Source organism: Heterodontus francisci, chromosome 5 (assembly GCF_036365525.1).
Source record: "Heterodontus francisci isolate sHetFra1 chromosome 5, sHetFra1.hap1, whole genome shotgun sequence".
In the NCBI taxonomy this organism is placed as follows: Eukaryota; Metazoa; Chordata; class Chondrichthyes; order Heterodontiformes; family Heterodontidae; genus Heterodontus; species Heterodontus francisci.
This window is the reverse complement of record NC_090375.1, coordinates 192,414,163-192,430,946: the sequence shown is the minus strand read 5'-3', so window position 1 is coordinate 192,430,946 and position 16,784 is coordinate 192,414,163. Positions and strand designations below refer to the sequence as shown.

General features: G+C 43.1%; 1 protein-coding gene across 3 annotated transcripts in view; it reads left to right on the top strand.

Annotated features, from left to right (window-relative positions):
* Positions 1-306: 306 nt before the first annotated feature.
* Positions 307-16,784, top strand: part of zhx2a (zinc fingers and homeoboxes 2a) — an 87,778-nt gene continuing 71,300 nt past the window's right edge. For all 3 annotated transcript variants that reach the window (XM_068032554.1, XM_068032553.1, XM_068032552.1), the window contains exon 1: positions 307-586. The gene's annotated coding sequence lies outside the window, so the exon portion shown is untranslated. The remainder of the gene's footprint in view (positions 587-16,784) is intronic.

Genomic DNA, 16,784 nt, shown 5'->3' with positions numbered 1-16,784 from the left:
GGGATCCGGGTGCAAATCGGAATGCTGTGTTTCCTACTTGACAAGGAGTAGCCACACTCCAGTGAAGGGCTTGGTTGGGGGGAGGCTCTGTATAAATGCGAAGCCTTTTATATAAACAATGCTGCACAGGGTTTGATGTCCCAATGGGCAGTGAATTCATTGAAACAGCAGCCAAGCGTTTTGATGGTCACTGGGGTTGGGGATGGTTGGAAGCTGGTGACTACTTCACTTAGTTGTTGTCAACAGCAGGCAGGCAGGCGGGTGTAGCACACGTGGTGCTCGCATCAGGAAAGTGGGGAGGAGAGAGCTGAGGTTTGGTCAGAAACTTGCACACAGGAGAGAAGGAAGAATTCACTCAGAGACACACACACACACAAACAGGGGGGAAAGTGCTTCTCGTATCGTATGCAAATAGTGCTTGCTGACGTTTGCGATCATGTGCTCCGGCGTATCTGCCCCGGCCGAGGCTTCCCTCTGCCTCTTTGCTACATTTTACTCTTGGATTCATTGTAGCCAAGAAAGAGTTACAGAGTAGCGGCGGCTCAGCTCTCAGGATCCCTTCACACACACAGAGCAGCAGAGGCAGGTAAGGAGCTTTTAACCCCCTCCCTTCCATCCACACATACACACATCCCACCACCTCCACACCAGGCTGCACCGCACACACACACACAGGAATAAAATGCAACTTAAACATGTCTCCCATGTCGTAAGTAGAGCGAAACATGGCGGCCACGGCTCCCCCCCATCTCCTGTCAGCTGTTGTTTTTTTTAAAAGTGGTTTTTTTTCTCTCCTGGGTTTGTCCCCCCTCCCCTCATCTCGGTTGTTTTTGTTTTGTTTCTGCAAAGGGTCTGTCAGCCGGCGTTTTATTTATTATTTTTTTTCAACAACAAAGGCAAAAAAAAAAAGTGGAAGGTTATTGAAGAGTGTATTTTTTTTTTGGAGGGGTCGGGGGGGTGGGGGCTGGTGGTTGCTTTGGGAATGATGTCGCCGAGTTTGGGGTGCAGGAATATGCGCGATCCGGTGGGGGTGGGGAGAAGGAGAGAACTGGCGGAGATCCGGCCGGAGGGACTGGCGGGGTTTTGGCGGAGATTCGGGCGGGGGGAGGTTACTGGCGGTAGATTGGTGGGAGGAGGAATTTGGCGGGGGCGGGGAGATAAGAACTGGCGGAGATCCGGGGGGGGGGGGGGAGGGATTTGGCGGGCTGATGATGGTGAGGTGGCGGGGCGGGGGGTAGGAGGGAAGAGATGTTGTGGAGACGGAGGCCGTATGCTGAGATCTTCTATTCTCCTTTTTGGGCTTTTTAAAGAAATAATTCTAATCTAATCTGTAATCACAGGCCTCGATCAGCCAGATATAGGAGTTGCCTTGTTCAGTCATTTTTTTTGTTCGACAAAGTACCACCTTGGGTTTGAAACTTGGAAAGGTGTGCTGGAGGATCTGGCTTTTGTTTGGCTTTGTGTGTGTGTGGGATTTAAATTTCCCAAACTTCAGTTTAATGAGACAGCGCCTCTTCCCTCTAACTACACTGGGTGGCATCTAAACAAACCCTATCTTTCCCTCCTCCCCCAAAATCAAAACCAGTACTTTAATACTCATTTATTCATCTTGGTGTTACTATAAAGAGCGAGTCGGTTGAGTTCAGTAAATGAGAATAATTCCCATGCTTTAAAGAGCTGATTGTTAATTATGCTATCTTTTCTGGCCCATATGTGTTTGGAATCGTCAGTCATCTCTATGCTTTTCTGAATTGGTTTGAAGTCATTGCTGTTGAATTCCTAAAATGTACAAGTATGTAAGAGTTACTGAACATGAGATCTGGTGTCTTTAAAGGTAGTTGTTGGGCTTTTTGGCATGGTTGTGCTCAGAAAAGAACAGTGTTCAGATGCCAATATCGGTGTTTTACAAGACTGGTCTTAGAGAACACTGACACAGAGAGAAAGATTGTTTTCTTTCCCCAAGAGTGGGCTCACAAAGAGTTATAAAAATACTGAGTCCTTCAGGAAAACAATGGGTCTTGCTGGAAACCAGGAGCCTTGGTTAGTCTGGTTATGTGCAGATTTTCCTAAATATGTAAAAAAAAATCATTTCCAAATCATATGAGCCCTGTAACACTATAGAAGTATTGCTTTATCCTGCTTGCTTAGTCACAAGCTTTTAATAACCCAAAATTATGTTATAGAACAATAGTTACACAAAACATAAAAACTAATGAACAGTGGACCAGAACAAAATTATTATAAATTAAGATTGTGCAGAACAAAAACTTGTACCAGATCACTGCCCCCATCTGCAAAGCAGCTCCGTATAGAGCTTCCCTTCCACCCTGTGTTTTGGCAATGCATTGTAACTCCCAAATGCAGGGTGCATAGAGTGTAAATATTAATGATGAATTTACAGTGTTTTCTTGGCATTTTAAGATGCAGTTCTGCCAAAATTATATTCTGTTTTTAGGGGGGGGGGGGGGGGGGGGGGAAACTACATGTTACTTTACAAAAAAAATAATTAAAAAAGTATGTTGTGATCCTTGGTTGAGTTTGCAAGAGGCCTGTCACCTTGGAACTCAACCAGCATGTGAAGCAACAGTTGCACACTTCCCCAACCTCAGTTACTCTTGTTACACAGGGATGGAGGAAATATACTGATGACCATGCTATCTTTAAATGGATGAGCACAAAGGCTGATGGGATGGCTATTTTCAGCTGTATTAAATTAAACTTTTTTTTTTAAAAAGCAAGAATTTGGTGTTGATGTTGAAGGTGAGGATCCTTTATTGAATATGCATACGATTTGACTAGATTCCTTTTCTAAGAGACTGAATGAAGGATATTAATAGAAATTATTAAGGTTTCAAATAAGTGACAGATGAGGACAGACATAACAGCCGGAGTTTTACGATGGGTGGATGGATGGGAGCCAGACTCCGACGTGAAAGTTGGTGGTGAACCCGCTTCCGCCCAGCCTGGGGATCCGTCCCATATTTTACGGATCCCCAGGCTTTAAGTGGCCCGAGGCGGGACTTCCACCCACTTGAGGGAGGAGGTCCTGCCTCAGTGAGCTGCCGGCCAATCAGCGGGCCGGCAGCCCTTAGTCCCAGCAGCGCCGGCAGGACCGGTGGCTGCTGCTGGGACTGCAACCCAGCTGACGCCATGGATCGAGGAGGGAAGGTAAGTAGGGGCATGCCTCACCAGGGGGATTGGCCCTTCCCAGGTGAGGCTGGAGTCGCCCTTTGGGGGGAGGGGGAGTGTCTTGGGTCCTGGGTTGGGTTGGAAGGCGGGGGTGGCACTCAATCGGGCACCCTGTGCCTGACTGCCATTACCCCCACCTCCAGGGCACGGAAAGGCCGGCAGCTATCGCTGGGCGGCCTTTCACGTCCCCAGCACACCCGCTTGCGACAGGTAAAATACCCATGGAGGCAGGCGAGGGCCCTTAAGTGGCTGTTAAGTGGACACTTAAGGGTTTTGGTTGGTCTCGGGCCGGCGGGTTGTTTCTCACCCCCCTCCTGACCTCCATAAACCTGTCTGGAGGCGAAATCGGGGCGTGTAGGCTCCTGGAGCCTGCTGCTCAATTTTACGCCGCCCCCACGCCACCATCTGACCCGCTGGGGTGGCGTAAAATTCCAGCCAATGTTAAGATTCATGCAAAGAACCTGGACATGCTGATATGCTATTCCCATTGTCTGCAGTGAAAGGTGAGCAAACCAATAGGTGATGAGGTGATTTGGGGCGTTCTAAACTGGAGGGAAAAGTTTACTTAAATCTGATGCAAGTTTTAAATATTCTCTTTCTCGTCTTGTTTTTAATGGTGGAATGACAGCATCTGGTGTTCAGTAGAAATAAAATTATGCTGTTCGCAATTGGCACAAATGTAACTAAAATATACTTTTATATCTGGACAGAATGCACATTTTGTGACAGTGAGCTGAAGTGTTCTAATTATTAAAAGGCATGCAAAATTTATTTAATTTTTGTCATTTTAAAAGTATCACTTTTGCTGCTCAAATGTCTAGTTGTAAGCAAATGTATGTGAATATTATGTCATTTGGGAATTTCTGGTGTGTTGCAAGTAACTATCTCCATATTACAAGCATGCATTCATTACTGATTAGGGTGATCCGCGCTTAATGTGCCCATCTAGTGTTTACACCGTTTGCAGTTCCTGAATCAATTTGTGTGCCAGGTGGCATTAGATTACCAATTAAACTTGTGCAGTGCTTTCCTCGGCATTTTTTAAAAATGGATTAAATTTGTATAAGTTATCTATCTTGGTTTTATCAGCATTATATTCTTTTTTTTAAATCGCTGTCAATGTTTACACTAAGAATTTTACAAATTAGTTGTGCATTCAAAAGATGAATGTGTCACTGTGAGATATGAATTGGGGGCTTCGTTCAAGTTCTGGCTCGAACAAATGTCTAGCTTTCTGGTTGAGAGCAACTGCAAGACATCTTGTTAATATTTGGCACTTTTTATAATCTATGATCTCTGTTTACTGTTCAGATATCTTTAACAGTATCTGATTTTTTTTAGTGACAGTCAAAGATTTTGAGCAGTTTTTGTATGTGTTGATATCTGGTTGGGGGGTTTTGAGTGGCAGATGGAATGAAACCAAAGTAAGATACAAGGTTGTGAGAGCATCCTTTTTCTCTTTGATTAACTACACTCGCAAAAGTAATTTTGTTTCTTAATGAACGTGGCACCTTCCAACTTTTGAAACGTGTCCCTGTTTTCTGAAGAAGGCTGCTACTTTTGTTTCATCATCTTCATGCTGCTTGATGACTAACCCTTCCTGCTGAAATGGGGTGACTTGCGTGAATTTAGTATACCTGAAAAGCGGTCAGGGTGCTCATGTTATTGCTTTTGCAAAACCTGGAAACCAGAGTTCTAAAGAAATTGAAAACAAAATTGTAGCCATTCCACACAACATTGTAAACACGTTCTCAGCTGTTCATCTTTGGACAAAATAGGGTAAGACTTCGAGTTAATTCTCCAACCGCTTTTTAATGAGCTTATTCTCTGCTTCTGCTCTCTGCAACGCACACACACATTTGAGTCTCAGTTTGTAGATTTTGTTTTAGTATTCAGTATCAGGGGAGTCCTGAGACAATGTCACTCTTCCCCTCCCCTCCCATCGTCTACTTTTTAAAATGCTTGCTGGGCTGTTGCTGTCTCTATTTGGTCATTCTGAAATATTTGTCAGCAATGTTTTTATGATATGTAACACTCCAAAACACTAATAATGGGTAACTGAGAATGACTAGATATGATGATCTGAATGTACTCGCAGTGTCCTTATTGAAAGCATGTCAATTAGTAAAGACATTTCTTTTAACTACAGTAGTGACATTATTGCATTTAAATTAATTTTATTTTATTTTGTCAGGGTACAAAATAATTTTGGTGTCTTTCTTTCTACTTTATATAAACCAGTGTAAGAAACATCCAAATAGTTCTTTTGCAGAGGTTGCGTGATGGTGGAAAAGCTTGTGGTTTTATTTTTAAAACTGAAAAGGGTTTCCGGCCCTTCAGTGGTTTTTAAAAAAGGGTTTATTTACTTTCTCTGTCTTTCCGGCCTGCCCAGTTTAGCTATTTGTTTCACTGCACCCACTGCATCTCAACTAACCCTTTTTATTTCTCAGGAGCAATAACTGACTAAACCCATCTCGGGTGCATCAGGCACGTTGTCATGTTTTTCAGTAGCTCAAAAGCCGTCACAAAGATGGAAAACTAAACTTCCGATGACGATCAACAGCGTTGGCGATATCCGCGGGGTCATCATTGATCTGATACTTAACTGGACCAGTCACACAAATATTGTGGCTACAAGAGCAGATCAGTGGCTTGATATTCTGCTATAAGTGACTCACCTGCTGACTCCCCAGTGCTTGTCCACCACCTATGAGCCACAGGTCAGAGGTGTGATGGAATACTCTCCACTTGCCTGGATGGGTGCAGCTCCAACAACACTCGGGACGCTCGACACCATCCAGGACAAAGCAGCCCACTTGATCGGCACCCCATCCACCACCTTCAACATTCACTCCCTCCACTACCAACCCACAGTAACAGCAATGTGTGCCATCTACACGATGCACTGCAGCAACTCACCAAGGTTCTGAAGAAGGGTCGCTGACCTGAAACGTTAACTCTGCTTCTCTCTCCACAGATGCTGCCAGACCTGCTGAATGTTTCCAGCATCCGCGGTATTTTGCTTTTTATTTAATGTTTAATTCACTGCCACTTCTCTTCCAGGAATGCCTACCCTGAAGAAGTTCTGCTCTTCTCACCGAAGGGATTTTCGTTTGTCTCTTTTACCTTGTTCACCTTCATTGCTTTCTATTTCTCTCCTAGAGTTCTGAAGAAGGGTCACTGACCTGAAACGTTAACTCTGTTTCTCTGTCCACAGATGCTGCCAGAGCTGCTGAGTGTTTCCAGCATTTCTTGTTTTTATCTCACCAAGGCTCCTTTGACAGCACCTTCCAATCCTGTGAGCTCTACCACCTCGAAGGACAAGGGCAGCAGACGCATGGGAACACTACCAGCTGCAAGTTCCCTCCGAGTCTCTCTCATCCTGACTTGGAACTATATCGCTGTTCCTTCACTGTCGCTGGGTCAAATTCCTTGAACTCTCTCCCTAACAGCACAGTGGGTGTTCCTACACCACATGGACTGCAGCAGTTCAAGAAGGCAGCTCACCACCACCTTCTCAAGGGCAATTAGGGATGGGCAATAAGTGCTGGGCTTGCCAGTGATGCTCGCATAATGCGAATGTATTTTTTTTTTGAAGAAAGGTCACTTTTCATAGCTTCAGTTTCAGCTAATCTGCTCATGGGTTTCACAGCTTTATGTTTACATAGACTTCAAAAATAATTCTGTGCTTCTATAACACAGTTTCTGTCTCCAGTCACCTGCCTGTATCCAGCAACTGGTCAGACTACAGGCAACACTTTTTTTTACATTTTAATTTGTACCAGTAAGAACTGTCAAGTTCCATTAATGCTCAAAGATGCATGCTTTGTGTGGAAACATTTACCATATAATGTACAAAAATATAACTGTAGATTTAACAGAAGCCTAAGCCTCCCCAGTAAAAAAAAAAAATTCATTTGATCTGACATCTATCGTCAGCTGTTTAAAAGTTCTCGGCGGGGCAGAGATCCAAATGAGCATTCAGGTTTGCTGCTCAGTTATGAGTTCTAAGAAGGCTGATGAATGGAAAGTGGATCATGTCTGTGAGGTTGTGAGAGTTTAGATAGTTTCAAATTACTGTACATCTCCTGTTGCCTTGACAACAGTCACTCTAAAGCTTCTCTCCTAGTCCTCTTATTTTCCTAATAAAACATTGCGCAGAATGTTACTCTCAGATTGCCTAAATAATGCTTTTTGGACAATTTGCTAACTGCTTATGTTTAGTATTACTTTAGCTCAATGTTCTGTGTTTGTAATATTGGACAAGTATGGCCCAAGCTGAACTCTCTTGTTTCATTATTTCCGAGCTCAATAATTTGATGCGCTGTAAAGGTTTGTTGTAGTTTAGTTCTTGGAAGATGGCATTGTGTTAGTGAACTATCCAGTGGCTTGCCTTTTTATCTCTTGATATTTCAAATTTATTTTTGCAGTTTTGTGCCCTTTTACTGTCAGGGTTCATATGGATCTCCTGTAACAGAAATCCAAGGTCTAATTCCTTTGTGCTGAGGCAGGGAGAGATGTAGAACAGAGATACTTTTTTTCTGCAGAAATGGTGTAAGCACGAATCTGTCAAATCAATTAAACAACTACTCACAAACCTTATCGTGGCATTTAGAAACCAATTTAATTCTGATGGGTCTATGTCTTAGTATATCTTTAATGAGTTTGTATTCAGGACTTGGTTATATAAGAGCAATGTTGAGAATAATGGTTAAATACAAGTGATAGCTTTAATTCACCTACATCACTGAATTTATTTAGTAAGTGGCTCTCCTTCTGGGCATTGCTCATAGTATAATGACTTGAACATTATACCATTTCATGAATAATGTATTTTTCTTTTGCTCCTGCTAAGGAGGAACTTTTCCTGTCCTTTTCGTAGGATCACATGGTCGAATTGTTGTAAATAGGCACAGCCTGAGGTGCATTCGAACATAAGTCCTCTTGGATATATCCTGAGATCGATTAGAGGGTAGTTGTTTTTCTATAGCATGGCAACTGCTTGTAAATCGCCATCTCTTCCCCCAAGGTCAAAAAAAGCAGGAAGCTGCTGGCTTCCTCTTTATTTTGGAAAGAAAAAGATTGTTGCTTCACTGTCGCTGGAACAAAATCCAGGAACTTCCTCCATAATGTCGTTGTGGGTGTACCTACGCCTTCTTGAACCATTGCAGTCCTTGGGGTCTAGGTACACCCACAGTGCTGTTAGGAAGGGAGTTCCAGGATTTTGACCCAGCGACAGTGAAGGAGCAGTGATATAGTTTCAAGTCAGGATGGTGTGTGGCTTTGGGGAGGGTAGAAACTTGCAGGTGGTGGTGTTCCCATGGGTCTGCTGCCCTTGTCCTTCCAGGTGGTAGAGGTCCCAGGTTGGGAAGGTGCTGTCGAAGGAGCCTTGGTGAGTTGCTGCAGTGCATCTTGTAGATGGTACACACTGCAGCAACTGTGTGCCAATGGTGGGGAGACTGGTGCTGGATGGGGTGCTGATCTAGCGGGCTGTTTTGTCCTGGATGCTGTCGAGCGTCTTGAGTGTTGTTGGAACTCTGCTCATCCAGGCAAGTGGAGAGCTTTCCATCATACTCCTGACATGTGCCTTGTAGATGGTGGACAAGCATAGGGGAGTCAGCAGCTGAGTTACTCACCATAGAATTCCCATCCTCTGGCCTGCTCTTGTAGCCACAGTATTTACATGGCTGGTCCAGTTCAGTTTCTGGTCAATAGCAACATCCAGGATGTTGATGGTGGGGGATGTGGTGATGGTAATGCCATTGAATGTCAAGGGGAGATGGTTAGACACTCTTGTTGGAGTTGGCCATTGCCTGGCACTTGTGTGGCGCAAATGTTACTTGTTACGTAATCGGCCCAAGCCTGGATGTTGTCCACGTCTTGTTGCATGGGAGAATCGACGGCTTCAGTATCTAAGGAGTTGTGAGTGATACTAAACACTGTGCAATCATAAGCAAACATCCCCACTTCTGACGTTCTGTTGGAGGGAAGGTCATTGAAGCAGCTGAAGATGGTTGGGCCTAGGACACTATCCTGATGGCTTTGGATTAATTTGGGAAACATCTTTGGCGTAACCATCTTCACTAAAAGCAGGATTCTTTGCTGACAATACCATTGTTCCGATCCATTTATAATTCAACAGATAATGAAACAGTCTACGAAGGTCTCTAGCAGGACCTGGATAACATCCAGGCTTGGGCTGAGAAGTGCCAGATAATGTTCATTCCACCCAAGTGCCCAGGTAGTGACCATCTTCAAGAAAAAGCCCAGCTTTCTCCCCCGATTGTCAACAGTACAGTCATCGCCGAGTACCCAGCATCAACCATTTGGGTGTCACCACTGATCAAAAGTTTATTTGGACAAGTCATATCAGCACTGTGGCTATGATTAGGGCAGAGGCTGAGTACCCTGAATAATTCACCCCTTTCCCCCTCATTGCCATCTATAAAGCCTGTCTGGAGTGTGTTGAAATTCTCACCAGTCACATGGATGGGAATTGCGACAACACGTTAGCTCTCCACCATCCAGGACAGTGACCTCAATGCCACTGGACTCGGTATCCATCCCTTCTACCATTAGTACAATGTAGCTGTGGTGTGTACGATCTACAGGGTGCACTACAAGAACGCACCAAGATTACATCAACATAACCTTCCTCTCCTGTGATCCCTCCAGATTCCCCTTTAAGTCTCACAACATCCTGACTTGGGCATAACTTGCTGTTATGCCATTAGTGACTCAATATCCTTCTGTTTCCTTCCTAACACCATTGTAAATGCACTATCATCACATGACTGCTGACCACCTTCTCAAGGCAACTAGGGATGGGCAATAAAACAGACACTTGCCAGCGACACTCATGTTCTAAGAACAATGATAAAAGGCAACATTCTACCGAGCAGTCTGATTTAGAGGAGTCAGAAGTAAACCAGTTCCTATTGCATTGCACCAGTATCTTCTCACTCCATCACTTGAACATCAGGCAGCTTGGCAACATGACATCCCTTTTTAAAAATAACTAAATTAGCTTATTTTCTGTCTGGTTCTGTGTTAAACATCTTTCAGGTTACGATTGTATAATTGGATGTAAATAGCTTATTAATATGTCCAAGTTGTCAGGTGTTTATAACTATGATTGCGGAAATAATTTTTTCAATATAAATGCATTAAAGAGAAAATTGATTTAATCAGAAAATCAAAAATATATTTATGTAATATGTTATAAATTATGCTATTAAGAGGACAGTGCTCCTTCTATGTTTGCCCACCTCACATCTTAAGTAGTCCACCAATGTCTCTTGTTTTTAAAAAAGAGTTGTTGTATCTTGTCTATCGTTAAATAGTGTCATCTGTTTTACGTTGATTTATTAGTCACTTTAAAAAATGACACTTGCAGCCAAACCTCAATCAGCTGAAGTACATAACGACTGCTACTTAAAACTTTTGATTTGAGAGAGAGAAACTCCAACTTCAACAGGCCGCACCAATTTTTAAGTTCCTTTTTTTTTAAGTCCATAAGAAATAGAAGCAGGAATTGGCTATTTGGTCCCTCGAGCCTGCTCCACCATTCAGTAAGATCATGGCTGATCTGATTGTGGCCTTAACTCCCAGTTTCTTGCCGGCTCCCTCGTAACCCCCCTTGTAGATCAAAAATCTGTCCAACTGCCTTCACTCTAATGCCACTGGGCAGAAGGCAATGCTGTCTCCCCAGTATGTTTTTCCCCCTTGATCTTCTTTTGGTATGGAGTCTTTTTATCTCTCTTCCCTGCACTTTTCCAAAGTGCTTTGTGTCACAAAATCATCCTTCAACTATTTTTCTCTCTCTATAGGAAACTGTCATGATGGAAAATATGATTGTACTGGATTAGTTTAAACACTATAAAGATGTTTAGAAAATCACAATAGATGGATTAGATCTGTTCTTTTTAAATCAATTTTTTGTATTTACTTTGTATTGACTTTCAACCATCAAACGAAAATTACAATAAATCATCAATGGACAGGAAAGCAAAAGGCAAGCAAGGGAATGGAAAGCTGCATTTGAATTTCGTAGTTTCGATATTAGTACATGTCCAGTTGACTGGAAGGAGTAGTGGAAAGATTTAGTGGAATGGGCGGGCTGTTTTAAGAAGAAAGGTTGGACAGGCTAGGCTTGCATCCGCTGGAGTTTAGAAGAGTAAGAGGCGACTTGATTGAAGCATATAAGATTCTGAGGGATCTTGACAGGGTGGATGTGAAAAGGATGTTTCCTCTTGTGGGAGAATCTCGAACTAGGGGTTGCCCATTTAAGACAGAGATGAGGAGAAATTTTTTCTCTGAGAATCGTTAGTCTTTGGAATTAGTTTATTTTTGGTTTTAGTTTTTAGAGATACAGCACTGAAACAGGCCCTTCGGCCCACCGAGTCTGTGCCGACCATCAACCACCCATTTATACTAATCCTACACTAATTCGATATTCCTACCACATTCCCACCTGTCCCTATATTTCCCTACCACCTACTTATACTAGGGGCAATTTATAATGGCCAATTTACCTATCAACCTGCATGTCTTTGGCATGTGGGAGGAAACCGGAGCACCCGGAGGAAACCCACGTAGACACGGGGAGAACTTGCAAACTCCACACAGGCAGTACCCAGAATTGAACCCGGGTCGCTGGAGCTGTGAGGCTGCGGTGCTAACCACTGCGCCACTGCCGCCCCTTCTCTTCCTGAAAAGGTGATGGAAGCCGAGCCTTTGAATATTTTTAAGGCAGAGGTAGATAGATTCTTGATGAGGAGGTGGAAGGATATTGGGGCTGGTGGAAATGCAGAGTAATCAGTTCAGCCATGAACTTATTGAATGGCGGAGCAGGCTTGAAGGGCCGAGTGGCCTACTCCTGTTCCTAATTCGTATGTTTGTATTTACAGTACAATGTAGTTTGCCATGACAAAGTACTTTCTGACTGTGGTTGCATGTCTACTGAGCAGTTAGTAGTTGCAGTGCTAGTGTTTACAGAGACCCAATTCTGAGTTACACTTGTAGATTACATCAATGTTCAGCTTTCTCAGTGATGCACAAAGAGGAGTGAGTTTGTTTGCCTTGATCAGTCGGTGAAGGTGGGTGGCAGTGGAAAAGGGAGACACTGATTCGTCCCATTTTGTTACACTCAAATCTATAACAACGCAACTTGTATTTATATAGCGCCTTTAAGGTAGTAAAACATCCCAAGGTGCTTCATAGGAACATAATATAACAAAATTTCATACTGAGCCACATAAGGAGATATTAGGATAGATGACCAAAAGCTTGGCCAAAGAGTAGGTTTTAAGGAGTTTGTTAAAGGAGCAAAGTGAGGTCAAGAGACAGATTTATGGAGGGAACTTGAGAGCAGTTGAAGGCACGGCCACCAGTGGTGGAGCGATTAAAATCCGGGATGCTCAAGGCCAGAATTGGATAAGCACAAATATCTTGGAGAGCTGGACAGATTGCAGAGTGGGGCAATGGAGGGATTTGAAAACAAGGATGGGATTTTTAAAGTCAAGACATTGCTTGACTGGGAGCCGACGTAGTTCAGCAAACGCAAGGGTGATGGTTGAATGAGAGTCCATGTGAATTACATCACAGGCAGCAGAATTTTGGATGTCCTCAAGTTTACGGAGGGTAGAATGTGGAAACCAGGAGTGCATTGGAATAGTCAAGTCTAGAGGTAACAAAGGCATGAATGAGGGTTTCAGTAGCCGATGAGTTGAGTTGAAGGGGTGGAGTCGGGCAATGTTACAGAGGTGGAAACTGGTGGCCAGTTTAAGAGATTGGTATCGTTCACAAAAAGATCCAATGCATAAGCATTTTACCCCTTTTGGAGAGTGCAGGTAACTGAAAGAGTTCAAGTACTTTGTAGAAACAAATATTTCAGGGACCTCAATCCTGTCATGCTAATTCTTGCTCGTCACATTTTCAAGAATTAATGTTGGAAGGTTATGTTTCTCTGAACACGTACATAGGTGTGTAGGGAAATAAACTCCTTAAGTTTCAGGAGAAAATAAAATATTTATTACGTCAAATGGTATGGGGCGGCTAAGGCAGAGGGTGCAGTCTGTTAGTATAATGAGGCCTGGGTATAAATCTTGACTATTTGGGCGGCACAGTGGCTCAGTGGTTAGCACCGCAGCCTCACAGCTTCAGGGACCCGGGTTCGATTCTGGGTACTGCCTGTGTGGAGTTTGCAAGTTCTCCCTGTGTCTGCGTGGGTTTTCCCCGGGTGCTCCGGTTTCCTCCCACAGCCAAAGACTTGCAGGTGATAGGTAAATTGGCAGTTGTAAATTGCCCCTAGTGTAGGTAGGTGATGGGGAATATGGGATTACTGTAGGGTTAGTATAAATGGGTGGTTGTTGGTCGGCACAGACTCGGTGGGCCGAAGGGCCTGTTTCAGCGCTGTATCTCTAAATAAATAAATAAAAATAAATAAATATTAACCTCAGATTTCATCTAGGTGCTGTTAACTGTTTCAGTTGGGTACATCAGGTCAAAGGGGAAAATAACAAAGGGAAGGAACTCCAAAGCACAGTGGTCAGAGAGTATGGAGATGTCTCCAATATCTGGAACATGGATTGGTCACTAACATAGGATCAAATGCCTTGACCAGTCCATATAGATAAGGTTCTGCACAAAAGTTTATTAGCAAAGATGAAAGCATATGGAATTAGATGCACCCTTGTGACAGGGGTTGCGAAGTAGGAGACAATGAGTAGGGATAAAGAGAACATACTGACTGAGGGAATGCGACAAGTGGTACTCCCAGGGATCTGTACTGGGATCTCAGCTTTTCAAGATATTCCTTCAAGTCACTGATATAGAGAATGCTGGAAATTTTATAGAGTTGTACATCCAAGTTTGCAGGTGACATTAGGTTAGGAAGCACATTAAAGTTGTGCAGATGGGAGCAGGAAATTACAAAGTGACATAGGCAGATTAAGGGGGTGGGCAAAACTGGCAGATGGAGTTCTGTGGCAAAATGTGAGGTCTTCCACTTGGAGCGAAGGAAAACGTCAGAATATTTTCTTAATGATAAATTAGGAATTGTGGAGGAGCAGAGAGATTTGGGTGTTCATGGACATAGATCACTAAAAGCTAGTGCACAGGCAATACAAGTAATCAAAAGGCTAAGGGACGTTGGCCTTTATCTCAAGGGGATTGGAATACAAAGGAGAAGGAAGTGATACTTCAGTTGTACAGAGTCTCGATCATGACCCCATCTGGGAGTAACTGCATTCAGTTCTGGACACCGCACCTCAGCAAGGACGTAGTGGGCGTAGACGGGGTGCAGCGCAGATCCACCAGAATGGTACTGGGGCTTAAAGGGTTAAACTTTGAGGACATGTTCTGTAAACTTGGCTTGTACTCCCTTTAGTTCAAAAGGTTTGAAAGATGATTTAACCAAAGTGTTTAAAATGACAAACGAGCTTGATGGGATGTATACAGAGAAGCTACTGTTTCGGTGGAGAATCCAGAACAAAGTAGCATAATTTTAAAATTCGAGCTCGGCCATTCAGGAGTGAAAGCAGAAATCCTACAAGGCAGTGGAAATCTGGGAATTCTCATTTCCCCGCCCCAAACAACTGTGGATGCCTGTGTCAATTGAAATTTTCAAGACTGAAGTTGATAGGTAAGGGTATCAAACAGTACGCACCAATGGTGGTGAACGGAGAGGAGGTACAGATCAACAGTGATCTGATAGAATGGCTCAATAGCCTCAAGGGCAGAATGGCCTGCTTTTCTTATGCCTGAAGTTTCCTGCTTGTGTTCTCACCCATAGACTGGGGTGTACAAGTGAGAGGAAACAGATTAAAAGTACACTTCGGGTGGTTGGGGGGTGGGGGGGGAACCCACCAGTGTAAGTGTGAATTTTATAATCCCTTTTCCTTCAACCATAACCGTTTCAGGGACAGAGTGCCATGTCAATAAAAAGAATACTTTGTCATACACAACCTTTTACATAGTAACATTATGTTCTGTGTCTGCTACAGTGATGCTTTTTATAATAATTTACAGACATATGCATACTTTCAACAAGAGGGACTGCTCTGTTCTGTGATGCTAATTGTCAGGGATCAATCAGTAACTAAAAACATACCAGTGATGCTACAATACAGGAAATAAGTTTGAGCTTGCTGAATGTTTTTCTGTTCAGGTTATGGTATACAATAATCTCGTCAAATTTCATATTTTGACGCATTTCCACCTCCATAACGTCGCCCGTCTCTGCTTCTGCCTCAGCTCTTCTGCTGCTGAAACCCTCATCCATGCCTTTATTACCTCCAAACTTGACTATTCTAACACATTGCTGGCCAGCCTCCTGTATTCTACCCTCTGTAAACTTTGCTGCCTGTGTACTAACTTGCACCAGGTTCTGCTCACTCATCACCCCTGTGCTCGCTGATCTACACTGGCTCCCAGTTAAACAGTGCCTTGATTTTTAAAACTCTCATCCTTGTTTTCCAATCCCTCCATGGCCCAACCCCCACCTCCTTCTCTGTAATCTCTTCCAACCCCCACAATCCTCCAAGATATCTGTGCTCCTCTAATTTCGGCCTCTCGAGCACCCCCCTATCTTAATTGCTTCACCATTGGTGGTCGTGCTTTCAGCTGCCTGGGTCCTAAGATCTGGAATTCCCTCCCTAAATCTCCCCAAACTCTACCTCTCTCTCCTCCAAAGGCACTCCTTAAAACTTACATCTTTTGACCAAGCTTTTGGTCATCTGCCCTAACATCTCCTTATGTTGCTCGGTATCAAATATTGCTTTATAATGCTCCTGTGAAGCATCTTGTGATGTTTTATGATGTTAAAGGTGCTATATAAATTCAAGTTGTTTATAATTTGCAACCTCCTGGTGAAGTTCTGTCTGAAATAATGCTTTTCATATAAGCAGTACCAGTGTTCTTTGATATTTCTGGAATGGGTAGGAACTTGAAGTCCTTTTCAGTATTCAAAATGTAAAGTAAACCTCTGAAACATGCCACAGTGGCTGTTAGTCACCGTTGCATTAATTATAGGTCTGACAAGTTTTCTTTCCTTTTGTGTATGCCTTTTTTGTGGGTGGAATAATTTATTTCCTCTTTTAACGTTTGTTAACTGCAGTATCACTTTTTTTTTAAACAGCGCAAATAAAAATAGCTGCGAAACATTGGGTTGAGGTTGTTAATGTTGAGCAGCTGCTGATGAGATGAAGCTGAAACTGTACAGTAATGAACCGTCTGTTCCCTTGTGGGAACGTGAGCTCTTTAATTGGTGGCTTTATTGAAACTGTCATGAATGAAAATGGTTACTAGGTAGAAACTGACTAAACAATTTATTACGCAATTTAAATTTCAGTTGACAAGCCAGTTTTAGTTCTGTCTGTTTTCTTCGACTGATCAATGCGATTGCACGCAAAATGGACGTGACCCTTGAGGACAAACTGTCAAAGTACTCATCTTTGTTGCACTTGTAAATCTTGCAAAGCCAAATATTCTTAACTATTTACAATATCATAATTGTCATTTCTTGAATAGTTAACTGCTGTAGTTCAGTTTCATTTGCCTATTAGCTATTAGCAACCTTGATTCAGATCAGTGCC